General features: G+C 41.2%; 1 long non-coding RNA gene across 1 annotated transcript; it reads right to left on the reverse strand.

Annotated features, from left to right (window-relative positions):
- Positions 1–863: 863 nt before the first annotated feature.
- On the reverse strand, positions 864–10,361 carry LOC125925335 (uncharacterized). The gene is made up of 2 exons (XR_007458788.1): positions 10,186–10,361; positions 864–3,605 (listed from the first exon to the last, which is right to left on the reverse strand). It is a non-coding gene; the product is annotated as an uncharacterized LOC125925335 (long non-coding RNA).
- Between the last annotated feature and the right edge of the window lie 6 nt (positions 10,362–10,367).

A 10,367-nucleotide genomic window follows, 5' to 3' on the forward strand; every position in this document is an offset into this window, starting at 1 on the left:
TGTCACTATAAACTTGTAAGTCACTAATGCAGAAGTTCTCAGCCTTAGCTGCATATTAGAATCACTTGGGAAGCTGGGAAAATCTCTATGCCCAGGCAGGCCACATCCCAGATCAGTTACATAAGAAATCCAAGAGGGGTGGGACCCAGGCATGGGTAAAATGCCCCGTGATTCCATGTGCAACATGGTTCAGAACACTGAGGCCTGATCTCAGACATTTAGCAATCTGATTTAATTCGAATCTGCAAAAAAGACCAAGAAAATTTTTTGTGCAAACAAAAGCAAACCCTGTTATTACACAAATCAAACTTTCTACTTTCATCATTGGGGCTTCCACGTGATGTGGAAGGTATCTGCCACCAGATACAGGCATATAGACACCCGGTTAACTCAAGGTGCGGTAACATCACAAAGGCTCTAAGAGCTGGGCGAGTCGGGAGAAGCTTCACGGAACGGGCAGTAGGAGCTGAGCCTTGGGGAAGATGTCCAGGACCCGGGCCAGGACTGCTACAGGCGACAGTGAACCGGGAACACAGCCCAGCACGTGGGGCAGACGGTCCGCTCGACGGACAATAGGTTCTTTGAAGAAATGGAGCAGAAGTCTTCGGAAGGCAAGTTGGGATTTAATTGTAGAAAGCTTCAGGGTGCCTGCGAGAAACCTTGCACTTGACGCCGTGCACCTGGGACTGAACACCTCTGAGCAGGAGAGGCCCAGGACGGGCTGGGCGAGGAGCCTGGACACATTCAAGGCTCTGCAATGTGAGGGGCTGCAGTGGAACATGTATAGAAGTCGGGCCAAGTACAAGCATGCTCTGCTCTGAGCTAAAACACACTGGAAATGAACGCATCGTCACAAACGAAAACTCTCCCAATCTTGGATTTTATTTTTCACAACACTTGAAGATCCCATTTTCAAAATATGAACAATAAACCCCCCCCCCCCCCCCACATGGGACTTCTCATCTCACTGCAAATACATTCTTCCGGTTTTAGCAACCTTTCACATATGCTGCTTTCCACGTCATTAGAGAAACTTTTCATTTTATCCCATATATATAAATGTATATAATGGCATATATAATTGCCATTATTTGAAAAACAAAATTTAGATTTATATATCGAGAGCAATTTTGTATAAATATACAAAATAAAAAAAAATAAATTTGAAGCAGAAACTAGTATAAAAGTCTGTTTTGGAAAAACAACGTAACAATAACATAACAATTTTTTTGGAAAATAGCATAACAATCTTTGGTTGCAAAAGAGTCAACTGGGCTTGTTAAAAATCAACAGTACAGCCATCTCTTGTTCCTGAGCAAGTGCTACATCCCTGAAAAGTATGTGAAAATGGGTATAGTAAAACTTCATCTCTGTACTTAATTCAAAATTCCTGTTTCTTTCTGCTCAAGCGGATCTTCCCGAAGTACCTCACCGATCCCTCAGGAAGGGGACACTTACAGTGCATCATAAACATGCTTTATCCGTAAACCAATACTTGTAAAACATGATTCCCAATCATGTCCTTCTCAAGGCAGCGTTTCTTTGGCCTAACTTATGCTACTAACTATGAAAGTGCAAAACAAAATTTGTAAAACTGTACTCTGAATGTGAGTGGCCGTCCCTCCTCTCTGCCCAGTGGCTTATTTCAGACTCTGCCTGGTGTAAGGACTCAGGTCACGGTCAGTGCCACCGGAGCCCCAGGGGCCACTGCAGCCGTTTGCTTTCTCTGTCCCTTTGTTCGGCCAGTAGCGGACACAGTTTCCTTTCTTGAAATAATGTGGCTGAATTTTTACTGTTTTTAGCAGTTAAGGTGAGATGCACGTAAGAACTAAGATTCTGATACAACCTGAGGTTATCGGATGGAGATATTCCTGCCAAAGTCACTACTTTTACATGACGTTGTTTAAAGGCATCGTCTTATTCAAGTACAGGGAGAAAATCACCCGTTGCTGGAATTCAGAGTGGAATCTAATTTTATTAAAGAGCAGAATCGTCTTAGAGAAAATTATAGGCCACAGGTTCACTCTGTACCCCCAGCTGCCATTCCTTTTATGAGTGTGAGAACTCTCTAAAGTTGTACAGGAGTTTCCAACGGATTCTGAATTCCTGACTTCGCTGTTTACTGACGTTTGAAAAAGTGAAGAACAAAGGCCATAAACTTTCTAGCTTCTGGAAGTCACCAAGAAACTACAAATAGTTAAAAAACATATAGAATTCAACCCTATTTACTTTGTTTTCTGATAATATTCTCTCTCAGTTAAGGAAGTCAAACTTGTTCAAAATCCCAATTTTCAGCGTTCCTCTTTTTAGTGTGAAGGGTGAGAGTAGCATACACATATTTGAAAGACTTTTTACACTGAACAATATGTAAAACATGTCTTAGAGTTGTGGAGAGAATGAATCTTAAGACTTCTCATTAATCTTTTTACAAAAAAGATTTGTCACTTTCTTTACAAAGGAAACGTAATTTATTTTGCACTATAGTTGTCTACAGTTGGAAATTTCATTTTAAAAAATAATTTCCGCACCTAAATACCGGGGATATTGTATTGAGTTGCCCTATAAATGCACGTGTTATTTTAAGGAGAAACAGGCCAGATGTTGATACCCAAATGCACATACGGTTCAAAGAAGCATCGAAAGATGGTGAGTACATTCAAAGCACATTAAAACGCTAGCACGATGGCTTAATTAACAGTTGCATTCATGAAAGTGGGGGAAAAAACCCTAGGGAATAGTTTTTATACATCCTTTCTTTCCCCCTTTCTGGTTTTATTAACTGACACGTAACATTGTGTATAAGGTGTAGGAGCATAATTTGAGAATGTATATACTATGAAAGGATTACCACAATGAACTTAGTTCACATCCATTACTTCAATTATAAAAGCGTTGGTCTTCTGCTCAGCAACTCTCCAAAAATACAATATACTACTGACAGCAGACTGAACGATAATTACATCCCAGCACTTGTTAGTCTTAGAACTGGAAGTGTGTCCCTTTTGACCACCTTCAGCCGAATCTGCCCCCCACCCCCCAGCAACCCCCAATCTGTTTCTAGGGTTTGTTTTTGTTTTGTGGGGTTTTTTTTTTTTTTCCTTTTAGATTCTACAAATGAGATCATACAGTATTTTGTCTTTGTTCGACCTTATTTCACTTAGCAAAATGCCTGAAGGTCCGTGCATTTTGTGGCCAACAGCAAGATTTCCTTCCTTTTTCATGGCTGGACAGTCTGCCACCGTATTTGGATGCCATGTTTTCTTTTAACGATTCATCTGTCCGGGGGCACTTAGGTTGGCATCCGTGTGGTGGCCGTTGTAAATAATGCTGCAGAGAACAGAGAGCTGCAGTGTTTTTGTTTGTTTGTTTGTTTCCTTTGGATATATACCAGCAAGTGGAACTGGTGAATCATTCGTTGGTTTGGTTTTTAGTTTTTCGAGGAAGGCGTATATGTTTTCCATAGAGGCGATATGAATTTACCATCGATGTCAACATTCTAAAAGAATCAGGAGATGCACTGTGTGGAAACCGTTTACTGTGTGGACTCTGCTGGCGAAGCGGATTTATCCTGGTAAGTGCTGTATGAGGCGCTAACTTCTGTTTTCCTAGAAGGCGAGGTAAAAAAGACAGTATCAGAGAGCAGCATAAAATCAATTCCAAAGCCTATGTAGAAAATCCACAGTTCAAACAAAAAACTTGCGGGGGTGCCAGGACTGGGAAATAAATGGTTTTTTAGAAACGATTTCGAATGTGCAGCTACTGCCAGTCTAGAAACGCTTCTATCCCTGTATTACATTTTTGATTCTCTTCGAAACAACAGAACAGCGTGATACAAAGTACTTTGTAAATATTTTCCCATTTAAGTTAAAATGAGGGCTAGTGGAGAGAAACACTTATTTTCCTAATACCAACATTTTAAATCTGGCTCTGAAATGAAATGTTTAAAGGGAGAACGATTCCACCAGTGCTCAAGTTCAATCATGCCCCATTTAGCCCTCACTGTCAAGGAAGCCATGCGTTTTGGTAAGAGATTCTCCTAAATAACTGAAATTTACGTCACAATTTTATGGTGGCAGTAGACATCTAAAATCGATTATTCCAGTCCAGTGCCATCCAAAGAAATACACTGTGAGACACACAGGTAATTTTACATTTTCTAGAAGCCACATTAAAAAAGTAAAAGAAGCAAGCAAAATTAATCTTAATGTATTTTGCTTAACCGAACATGCATGTTATTTTACATTTTATGTGTACTGAGTCTTTAGAGTCCGGCGTGTGTTTTATAAGCACAACTTACGCGGGACCAGCCACGTTCAAGTCCACAGTAGCCACACGGGACTACGGACGATGGAACTGGAAAACGCAGGTGTAGTCCCTGCCTCAGTAAACAGACTAGAACAGGCAGACGGAAACTAACGGTGGCCAGTCAGCTGTTCACCGGTGCGTGCGCCCCAGCCAACACTTCAGGGACGCTCGATGCTACCCAACACAACAGCCAACCATGGCGGCTTTGGATCCCCTCCCGTTTCTCCTTGTGGGGGAGGCCGTCCTGGGAGCCACCGTCGTCACCGAACTACACTCGTCATAGAGCCACTTCCTGAGGGCGACGGGGAGCGTCTTTCGATTGTGGGTCAGGACTGTCACTGAATTCTCCACGACTGCTCTCGTTTTCTAGTTTTTTGGAGTCAAAACTCCTTTTGTGGGTGTGGGAGTGGCATATCCTCTTCTGATGGAATTTTAAACAGAATCCGATACGGGAGAAAGATCAAAAAGACTCTCCTACATTGTAAGACACATTTATTTGGCGTAACAACGAAGCTATTTCAAGACGGTGAAAATCTAACACTGGATTACTAATCACAGAAAGTTCACGTTATCTTCAGCATCCATTAGATTACCTTCAGGTGTTCACAGACACCGTAAAGCTCACGACAGACTGAAATCTCCCTTCCTGGTTGGCTTTAGCCTCAGAGGAATTCTGGGACCAGGAAGATACACTGGGCTGGGTAGGCCTCGGCTGCCAGTTCTAGTTCCTATGTCTTGTCTTGCCCTTTGCTGCTGTGACCCAAGACACCACTCTGCTTTTACCAAGAAACTGCCCTTCCTGTTGGCTTTGACACAGTCTGCTCCCAAACTCTAGACCGTAAGGGAGAGGAGCACCTCACATTGTGAGTGGGTGGGATACGTATCTGCTCTCTTCCTGGCTATGCAGACACACATTCTGGCACAAATAGAAGAACGCTTCATTTCACTCAGACACAGGGCAGTGGGGCTCGAAGGGTCTAAGGCAACGCAATTCATCATTTTCCAAAATCTAGGATTTTTGTTGTTGGTTTCTCTCTCCTATGCTAAAAATATTCTGGTAAAGGAAAACATAAATGTCTTTACAGAATTAATATTTACAAGTTGAAATTGCGGGGTGCCTGGGTGGCTCAGTTGGTTAAACGTCCAAATTTGGCTCAGGTTATGATTTCACTGCTTGTGAGTTTGAGCCCCACATCAGGCTCTGCGCTAACAGCTCAGAGCCTGGAGCCTGCTTCAGATTCTGGGTCTCTCTGTCTCTCTGCCCCTCCCCCGCTCACGTTCTAGCTCTCTCTCTCAAAAATAAATTTAAAAACATTAAAAAAAAATTGAATGCATTTACAAGCTTAAGTAAAATGTATTTAAGTTTCTGAAAAGGGGTATTTTTCCTCCCTACACTTAAAATAATAAGATTCTAGGATAATTTCCCACTGGGCTAAAAAAATTTCTGCATTTTGGATTCACAGCTACTATGAGGTCAAGGAAGCTAGACAGTCTAATAAAAGGACAATGGGGACATTACTCAGTTGGAGCCTACGTCAAAGTAAAAGTCTGCCAGTATGTATTTTTTTGTTTTTACTTTTAAAACAGGAGTGGTATAAAGACCAATAATTTAGCAAAGGGAACAGGAATCTAAGTGTTCCCCCTGATGTTTACTAAAGCCACCATATCTTAGTTCAAGGTACTGATATCTAAATAGTCATTGGGTATTTTCTATTCTAGAAAGGGTATCTCTGAAAAGAAACATACAGAAGCAGGTACCTTTTAATGATAAAAGCAAACCTTTCTCTCATCTCTTCTTCTCAGAGAGAATTTAATTTTACTTCTCTGTGGCTCTCACCAGTTTGGTACGTGCTGAACAGAGGAAGGGAAAATGCTGAATAAAATAGTCACAACAAACCAAAAGGAAGCAGAATGGCACAACAGGTGGGATAAAATGAATGACAAAGAGAATGGAAGTAGGACTGACAATCAGAGTCACAAAGTAGGACTTTTCTGATTCTCCTTGAGGAATCTGAAACAGGAATTAGGTGCAGGGAGCTACTCTAATGTTGACATCTTACAGATCGTCTGGCAGATGAACTGATTCGGAATTTCTGTGCAATCTGTTTACCTCTAAAACCAATTAGCCTGATACGAACAATGTAAACTCTCTCCCATAGAGTAAGACTGTGTGAGGACAAACGGCCCTTGTCTCTCACATCTTAGATTTAGAGGGAATACACAGAGCATATATTAAACATTATCTTAGCAATCAATTTTAGGACAAGCCAGACATTTTCAGATGCATCCTGACTTTTGCATCGAGTACAGTTTCTCCCTGTGGCACATCTGTTTTCACCCCGCGGAAAGACCTCTGTAAAACTTACTACGTAACATCCCATTTTCCTGGGATGGATCTAAAGTTTGCTCTCAACTAACTACAGCATCCTTTGTTATTTATACAATTTTTTGAAGTTTACAGCTCCAGAATTCGAGAGCCAAGTAGAACAATGTTCAAGTTAATTTGATCTTTTGGGTTTTTTCCCCCATGTCACTATACTCCCCACCACCTGATCTGGCCACTCTATGTAGTACATCCCAAAATGTTGTGTAACATTCACTTAAGCACAGACAGCTTAAGAAGTGCAAATTTTTAAAAAATGTAAAAAAAAGTTACAAAGTTAGTGGGTCAGTCATTGTTAATATAACATTAAAAACAGGTTTAAGTTATACCAAATAATAAATATCCTTAACGGAAATAAAGGAGAAACGATTTAGTCACAGATGATAAAATACATAAAGTATGTATATGAGTCGAATGGATTTAAGCCAACTCTCACTTATCCAGGGATGATTTAACCGGACGCAAGAAAACCATGCATTTATGAAACACGTGCATGAGAACACTGATGTCGACAAATGGCATGTTTTCTAGAACCACACAGTCACGACAAGCAAAACAGAACTCGAGCAATAGCAAGACACAGGGCAAGGGCTGCGGATTCCAAGACTGGAGACGGGAGCAAATTAGTTAAAGGCAACCGGCAGGAGAAGGTGCATTTCCGAGGCTCTGGGATCCCGTTCTATTCCCAGCTGAGACTACGCAACCCTAGCAGAACACTCCAACCGGGGGCCACTTTTCATCACGTAATTTAGGGATCTGTCCATCGATCTGAAAAATGACTACTGGGGCGCCTGGGTGGCGCAGTCGGTTAAGCGTCCGACTTCAGCCAGGTCACGATCTCGCGGTCCGTGAGTTCGAGCCCCGCGTCAGGCTCTGGGCTGATGGCTCGGAGCCTGGAGCCTGTTTCCGATTCTGTGTCTCCCTCTCTCTCTGCCCCTCCCCAGTTCATGCTCTGTCTCTCTCTGTCCCCCCCCCCCCAAAAAAAAAAAAAAAAAAAAAAGTTGAAAAAAAAATGACTACTTACACTATTTGTGTACTTTGGGATGGAGGCTGCAGGAGGGTAACGGTGTTCCCAGGTCATCATAAATACAAGTTTACATCAAAATCCGTTTTGTACCAAGTTTTAGCAGCCATTTGGGACTATCTGTGCCTAGTGCCCTGCTTCCAGAGTTCTTACCTGCCTAGAAATAGACAAGGAACTGCCTACGTTTCATAGTCTTGTAAGGAAGTTTCTAAGGCGACAACGCTCCGTTTCAGGGGAACAGATGAAGGACATTAAACAGTGCAAAGAATATAATAGAAATCTTTACTTTGTTTCTTTCTTTTCTTTTTCTTTCTTTCTTTCTTTCTTTCTTTCTTTTTTTTCTTTTCTTTCTTTCTTTCTTTCTCTCTTTCTTTCTTTCTTTTTAAAGAAAAGCAACATAAAGGCAAACTTTAGCCCACGCACTTTTTAAAAACATACACATAGATGTGGTACCTTTTGAAAATTCAATTATCTTAAACAGGAGGAAATTTCACCTTTATGTTTGATGGCATTTCTTCCAATTTCAAGACTATGGGTGCATCACTAATAACCTACACTTGGTAACTCAGAGTGTCGCCCCGGCTGGCAGCAACATCGCCGGGGGCTCATTAGACATGGAATCTCAGATCACTAATGTCACTGAATCTTTCATCTGGGGTACAATGCTCAATTGTTCAACTTTAAAAAATCCATTAATGGTGGCTAGAGAGAGTATCATTAATACTTGTTAAGGAATCTACACGTATTTTGATTGTCATTGTAAATAGTAAAGTAAGTAAAATAAGGAGCAGAGAGCTATTTTAGGGTTTTTTTTTTTTTTGTTTTGTTTTTTTTAATATTTATTTTGAGAGCATGAGGGAGCAGGGGAGGGGTAGAGAGAGGAAGGGAGGGAGAGAGAGAATCCCAAACAGGCTCCGTGCTTAGCTTGGAGCCTGACCCGGGGCTTGTGAGATCATGACCTGAGCCGAAATCAAGAGTGGGAGGCTTAATACTGAGCCACCCACATGCCCCCAGAGGGCTATTTTGATTTGTTATTGTGAGAAGCTATTTCTATACAAACATTTTGGACTTGCAAAAACATTCCACGACAGTATTTCCTACTCAGAGTGCTGTGTATGTACAATTTTAAAAATATACTGCTGATTGAGAAATCAAATATGCATATCATATGTTCTAAAAATATTAGACTGAAGATTCAAGTGAAGGCACTGCGGTACTTTGTTTTAAAAGTTGAGCTCTTGGGGCGCCTGGGTGGCTCAGTTGGTTAAGCGGCCGACTTCGGCTCAGGTCATGATCTCACACTCCGTGAGTTCGAGCCCCGTGTCGGGCTCTGTGCTAACAGCTCAGAGCCTGGAGCCTGTTTTGGATTCTGTGTCTCCCTCTCTCTCTGCCCCTCCCCCGTTCATGCTCTGTCTCTCTGTCTCAAAAATAAATAAACGTTAAAAAAAAAAAAAAAATTTAAAAGTTGAGCTCTTTATGCGTAAAGAATGTTCTTTTATTACATATTCCAAACCAGATGATTAATATAAAGGGAAACTGTATCAAAAAACTATGAATACCAAAAGTCTTAAAATTATTAGTTTGATTTCAAAGGTATTTTCAAAGCAACAGGGAAAAAAATAAATCACTAAAGTTTAAAAATTGCAAAGCACCTAATTTGGTCTATGCTCCAGGATTTATTCCAAGTCTTTCATAAATTGTAAATTATTTCATTAAGATTTGTTTGATGTTTAAACATCCTATTCTGCTCAGAAGATATATACTTGTATTTTTTTTTCTATTTTAAGATCCCCTGCTTTTCATTTTTATAGATTAAAACACAGATAAAGTTAAATAAGAAGGTGCTTTGTAAATCTTACCCCTTAGTAATGTTAAGTTTATCCCCAACAGTTTTACTGCAACCTAGTAAATTGAGAGAACAAAAGAGGGAAATCAAACACTGCTGCTTTTCACTCCCCGGTTTAACAAGTGTAAGTAACAGCTCTAAAGGAAAAGAAATCAAACTGGGTATTCGAAAGAGACACCTGCACAGCTTCTAACAATTCCCTAACTTCTCCGGACAAATGGAAACTTTCATCATAAAAACTCCACTGAATACAACTGTCCGAGTCTCCACAGTGAACTGTTCTAAGTTTCATCTTGGCCCCCGGTCCAATTTAGGAAATAGGGGGAAGCTGGGTGGGGAAGGCCCCGTAACGCTCCGTGATTTGCTATAGAACTTAAACCTCAAGTCCCACCCCACAGAAATTTTTCGTGAAGTCATAACAGACGAAGCAAGTCTGCGCAGGTCGCTCTGGCCGCCGGGACAGGAAAAGCAGCCTAAAATATTGTTAGTAAACAGCTGCGACTGGCAGGGCACACCGATGCGGGCTCAGCTTAGGGAGAGATGGCACAGGCACAGGTGCAAATGCTGCGCACACGCAGGTGAGGAGTGAGAAGGACCGGAAGTTAGAAGAAATGTCCTTTAATTTACCCTTTCTTCTTGTGTCGATAAAATATGACCAGGATGCAGCAAAGGAATACAATGCCAGCAACTGCAAGAAACCAGAAACAAATGACATGTAACTCTGAGAACTAATTGCCAAGATTCAAACTGTAGCAGCAGAAGTAAGTAAGTGTTGGTTACATTTCAGTGGTCAGAAAATGCTACTTCAT

Source organism: Panthera uncia, chromosome F1 (genome assembly GCF_023721935.1).
Source record: "Panthera uncia isolate 11264 chromosome F1, Puncia_PCG_1.0, whole genome shotgun sequence".
NCBI classification, from domain to species: domain Eukaryota; kingdom Metazoa; phylum Chordata; class Mammalia; order Carnivora; family Felidae; genus Panthera; species Panthera uncia.